This window comes from Hypanus sabinus, chromosome 27 (genome assembly GCF_030144855.1).
Source record: "Hypanus sabinus isolate sHypSab1 chromosome 27, sHypSab1.hap1, whole genome shotgun sequence".
Classification (NCBI taxonomy): domain Eukaryota; kingdom Metazoa; phylum Chordata; class Chondrichthyes; order Myliobatiformes; family Dasyatidae; genus Hypanus; species Hypanus sabinus.
This window is the reverse complement of record NC_082732.1, coordinates 13521117-13527036: the sequence shown is the minus strand read 5'-3', so window position 1 is coordinate 13527036 and position 5920 is coordinate 13521117. Positions and strand designations below refer to the sequence as shown.

Below are 5920 nucleotides of genomic sequence, written 5' to 3'. Positions count from 1 at the left end.
TACAGGCCCTTCAGCCCACAATGCTGTGCTGAACATATACTTACTTTAGAAATTTCCTAGGGTTACCCATAGCCCTCCATTTTTCTAAGCTGTATGTACCTATCCAGGAGTCTCTTAAAAGACCCTATCAGTTCTGTCTCCACCACCATTACCGGCAGCCCATTCCACACACTCACCACTCTCTGCATAAAAAAATTTACCCCTGACATTTCCTCTGTACCTACTTCCAACCATCTTAAAACTGTACCCTCTCATGTTAGCCATTTCAGCCCTGGGAAAAAGCCTCTGTCTATCCACATGATCAAAGCCTCTCATCATCTTATACACCTCTATCACGTCACTTCTCATCCTCCGTCACTCCAAGGAGAAAAGGCCAAGTTCACTCAACCTGTTCTCATAAGGTATTCCTCCCTAATCCAGGCAACATCCTTGATGGTCACAATTTATGCAAGAGATGGACAATAGATGGACAAGACAGGAAATATTTGGATGGTTCATGATTTGCAAGGAAACCTCCAAGTAATGCTTCAGAGTGAGGAGCAACTCACCATCTATCACAATTTTGTAACTACCTTCTCCTTCTTGGATTAATGTCTAAATTGTCATTTTTCTTGTAGTTTAACTTTCCTAATACTTACATGACTGTATTATCACTGTTTGTCTTTAAATGTTCAGTGAAATTTTAGTAATTTGTAGTACAGCAGGTTCTGCATTTTTTGTACTTTGTCTACAGCCTGTGTTACACCATAAATCGAACTGGCTGTTATAAATAGGCTGTTCTTATCAAAGCAATTTTCTTATCTGTCTAGGTTGAGCTAGTGTAAAGACAACCATGAGGTATTTCTTCCTCATCTTTTAGTAGAGTGAGTTGGTTACTGATATTTCTTTACTATAAAAATGAAATAAAATGATGCTTATCACAAAATTTACTCCTCAATCCTTGGTTTCAGAAGAATATTGGTAATATAATTCCCATATCCAAAGCCTTCTAAGTCCCTTTGACCTACACAGTAACACCCATCGACTGGGATTTATCATAAATAATTTAAGGAGATTTAATGCGTTGCAAAGCTCAGATAGATGAGGATGCCAGTTCTGTTGCTTGCTTTCTGTGAATCTTTAAGAAAGTGGCAGGCTTCACAATGCTATTCTGGTATAGCTGACTATCTCCGAAGATTAGCAGAAAGGAACCCAAGGATAAATAAGGCAGGGTTTTAGTGAAGCTTTTTTTAAATTTTGCTTAACAGAACATTTTGTCAGCAAATATTCATTTGCTGACACATGGAGGTGGGATGGAAGAAAGTTTAGGATTCAGTCTATTTTATAGCAAGCGAAATCTCTTAAATAAGTGCATGGAGTTACATTTAAAATGCTATTTAAAATGCAGCCAAGGCTAACAGCAAAAACATCTTACCATCATTGCAGCAACATACTTCAATAAAGGCAAGGTTATTTCCCCAGTGAAACACGGTGATTAGAGAGTAATTACAGAATGCATAAAATTAAACCCAGCCAACTACAGATGGAAAAATGATCCAAATATCTCTTTCTAGATGTCTGCTCCTCTAAATAAATAAAATCTACTTGATATGCAAGTATCTTTTAATAGCTAATAAGAAGAAGATATCTCAAAAGGTTAAGGTGCTGTCTTTCTTTGTTCAGTGATCTTCTTTCATGAAACCAGGACATAATCTTTAAGCATTTTGTCTTTAGCCGATTTGTGTTTCAGTTGTCACCAGTCCAATGATTAGCTCCGCTGATGTCTCACTTGTCTATAATTTTGTTCTATCTACAGCTTCCCAGAGCAGGTTCTAATTAACATTGCATCAAGTAATGGGACTTACTTCAGCAATTGACATTTTTAAATGATCCACTTGCCATGCTGTTTGGTCTTTTTGTAGATTACTTTAATTGAGTTCACAGCTTTGCATTTGTTAATTGGTTGTTTTTCCATAAAATCTTTGTTTAAATGGGATTTACATTTTCATGGAGATCTGGGCTGACGGTACAAATATGAAATATAAGCTGTATTTAAATGCATGTGGTATTTGGAATAAGGTGGATGAACTCATGGTGCAATTAAAGATTAGTCGGTCTGACATTGTGGGCATCACTCAGTCGTGACTGAAAGCAGGTTGTAGTTGGGAGCTTAACACCAAAGGACATTCTTTGTATGAAAAGGACAGGTAAGAAGGCATGGGTGGCGGCTGGCTTTGTTGGTAAAAGGTGGAATTACATCTTTAGAAAGAGGTGACATAGGGTCAGAGAATGTTGAATCTTTGCGGGTGGAGTTAAGAAACTGCAAGGGTGAGGAAAAACCATTATGGTAATCAAATAGTAGTCAAGATGTGGGGTTGAGATTGTAAAGGGAGCTGGAAAGGGCATGTAATAAGGATAATGTCACAATTGTAATAGGGTCTTCAAAATGCAAGGGGATTGAGAAAGAATACATCTAAGTGCTTCATTAATAACACTTTTTCTGTTCAAAGTTCTGGTAAACAATCACAGCAAATAGTGGAGAGGTGAGTGGAGGCAAAGCAGAGAAAGGTGAGTGGGTGTGAGGCAGAGTCGAAGTGAGCGGAGGTGAGGCAGAATTGACGCCTGCCCACCAAAACTGAGCTGTTCACTGCTCCATAATGTTTACTAACTCTGCACTGAACTGAGCCTGTGGCCTGGTTTGGCTTCAGTTTTGCCTGGCTTCATGTATTTCCTTACTTTTATTATTTGTACTATTTGTTTTTTTCTCTCTGCACATTATATGTGGCTGCCTGTAAGTAGATGAATCTCAAGGTTGTATAATGTATACATACTTTGACAATAAATGTACTTTGAACTTTGAGATGGGCCCTCTTTCCACCTTCAGTCACCATTTCACAGTGCTGGTTAAATGAGGCACTTACTGGTTCAGCTATACTCTCCTGCTTTTTCTATGGACTTTTGTGGTTAACGCTTTTCCCATCTCTACCTGGAATATAAAAGTTCTGGTAAACAATCACAGCAAATAGTGGAGAGGTGAGTGGAGGCAAGGCAGAGAAAGGTGAGTGGATGTGAGGCAGAATTCACGCCTGCCCACCAAAACTGAGAGCAAGGTGATGGGGTCCAGTCCCAGAGAGTATTTAATCAACAGTGTCCGTGTGCTAGAGCAAGGAATGATCCAATGTTCGGACTATTTTAACACTAGGCTAGATTGAGAAAAGCAGGACCAGAGGTGAGAGTTCTACTTTCACAGCTCTCTGGGGTGGAGAATTACAAGGAGAAGCAATTCTTTGAGTGAAGTCAATCACAAACACAAGGATCTGCAGATACTGGAAATCCAAAACAACACACGCAAAATGCTGGAGGAACTCAGCAGGCCAGGCAGCATCTATGGAAAAGAATAAACAGTTGACGTTTTAGGCCAAGACCCTTCTTCAGGATGGGAATTCTTTCCTCTCTCCATGTCTCTCTTATCCTGAATCTGCACCTCCTAGGTGTAGATTATCCCATTAAAAGAAAAATCCTTTTGATATCTACCCTACTAACCTCTCCCAGAATCTTGGCTTATTCAATAAGGAAACCTCTCATTCTTCCAAGCAGACACCATTCTGTTCAGTTATTGGCAATATTTATCCCAGCAATCATCCAGGTGAACACTTTCCAATTAAAATTGAATGAAGAGCCATGAACAATATGCTGTGCTCCAGATATAATCTCACCACTCTTGTGGCAAGACCTTCTCACTTTTGCCTGGATTTCCAGCATCTGCAGATTTTCTCTTGTTCACTTTTGTACTCATTTCCTTTGTAATACAACATTTCATTTACTTCCCTAAAGGCTCTGGAGGAAGAATAGGGTGGTAGTGTGAATCCAATAATCACTGGGTAGGCTTGGAGATGATGGGCAGAATGGCCTCGTTCTAGGTTGTAACCTTTCCATGATTCTATCATTTTCTTCTAATATGGGCTTTTATTATGTGTAGGGGCCTCTTGTGTGGCACTCTATTGAATGCCCTTTGGAAACAAAAATACATTGCCTTTTACTGCTCCATTTCATTTACACTGCTAGGTACAAAGAACTTGACCAAATTTGTAAAATAAGTGATGTGCCTTTCATTAAACAGTGCTGACTTTGCTTAATTGTTCATCATTTTCTAAACATCCTGTGGCTACTTCCTGAATAATATATTTTTTCTAATGAGAAATGTCAGACTACATTTCCCTTCCTTTATCCACACTGAAGTCTATCACCTTCTGCAGCTTAAAGGCTGATTTACAGTTGTGCGTACGGGCTATGCCGTAGCCTATGCTGTAGCCCTAATTTTCACTTCCTTGTCGCTCTATGTTGTGCGCCAAAACGCTAGTTGGCGGTGGGGTTTCTATGCCGCTGTGTTGAGTTTCTTCGTGACAGACATGGACGAGGAAATGCATTTCAAACGTTTTCGCATGTCAGCAGGCAGATTTGTCGATTTGGTTCATCCATTTCGCATCGGTGTACTGACATGGTGGAGAAGAAGCAACCGGAAATGCATAGGAAGAAATGCAATGCTACCAAGAGGACCAATCACAGTTGTGGTGGTCCTCGTCGCTGCGATGCATGAGTTACTTTTTTGGGGAGGTGCGACGCACAAATATAAATCAGCCTTAAGGGTGGAGACAAAGTTAGCTTGCTCATGATCCTCTGTGAGTCTTTCGACACCCAGGTTGGAGATGGAGATGTTCACAACATCTTGGGGATTGCCAATCATTATTGAGTAAGTTACATTACTGAATCACTCATGAAACAGCAGGAGCCTGTGAACCTGCACAAGTACGGCCTCTATTCTACTGTTACCAGACTCTTGAACAGACCTCTTATATACCAAATATACTCTTGATCGCTCCATCTGCCTTATCGTGGCCCTTACACTTTATTTGTTCCCCTGCAACTAACATCATCTTCTGCATTCTGTTTTTAATATTATCTCAATGTATATCAGTATGGAATGATCTGTTAGGATCATATGCAAGCCAAAGCCTTTAGCTATATCTTGATAGGTATGATAATAATAAACCAATTATCACATTACCAGTAGTCTCATTTCTTGAACAACAAACACTTCAAGGACTCTTAATCTCATTCTTTCATGTTCTTATTATTTATTTTGGTTTATTTATATTTGCATTTGCACAGGTTGTTGTCTTCTGCACTCTGGCTGATCTTTCATTGATCCTGTTATAGTTACTATGCTATAGTTTTGCTGAGTATGCCCGCAGGAAAATGAATCTCAGGGTTGTATGTGGTGCCATGTATGTACTTTGATAATAAGATTGACTCTGAACTTTGAATCTGCTGAAACTTAACTGGTTAGGCAGCATTGGCAGAAGGGGCCTCTAAGTATAATTCTTTCTCTCTTACCAGAAACCCGCATGCAGAAAGGCAGAATTCCAGGACATCACATGATGGAGAGGTCCTCAGATTGTGCATATATTATTCTTCAGAAACGCTGAAGATCACCTTTCACTCATTGCCTCTTCCTGCAATTCTCCATGTTCCTTTTCAATGTTTACTCACGATTTCTAACTTGAGAATGCAACCAGCATTGTCCAACCTGAACTAATTGACCTCAGGAACAACTCTGCAGGCTTGGTGAAGAAGTGGCTTCAGTGTGCAGTTTGCATAAAACTGAAACTAGACTTAGTTAACTCCTATCAGAATGCGACCTTCCAAATTCAAAAAAAAGGGTCGGTGGCAGTTTCAGAGCAGTGTTTGGAACAGGACCGTTTCTTTTTCAGGAGACTCTACACAGATAGAGTGCCCAGAGTCAACAAAGTGTGAATTTGAGAGATCAGAGCTACAGAATATTACATTGAACTTGATGGGTGTCAGGTGGGTTTGCTTTTGCAGTGGTTTGTCAGATTCCAACTAATCTCTGAGAAGTTTACTGGGCTTTTCGATTGCTTAT

General features: G+C 39.8%; 1 long non-coding RNA gene across 1 annotated transcript in view; it reads left to right on the top strand.

The window, feature by feature from the left end:
* The window catches only part of LOC132381959 (uncharacterized), a 12020-nt gene extending 6541 nt beyond the window's left edge, over nt 1–5479 (top strand). The window contains exon 3 of the long non-coding RNA XR_009508151.1: nt 5377–5479. This is a non-coding gene — a long non-coding RNA (uncharacterized LOC132381959). The remainder of the gene's footprint in view (nt 1–5376) is intronic.
* Nucleotides 5480–5920: the final 441 nt, after the last annotated feature.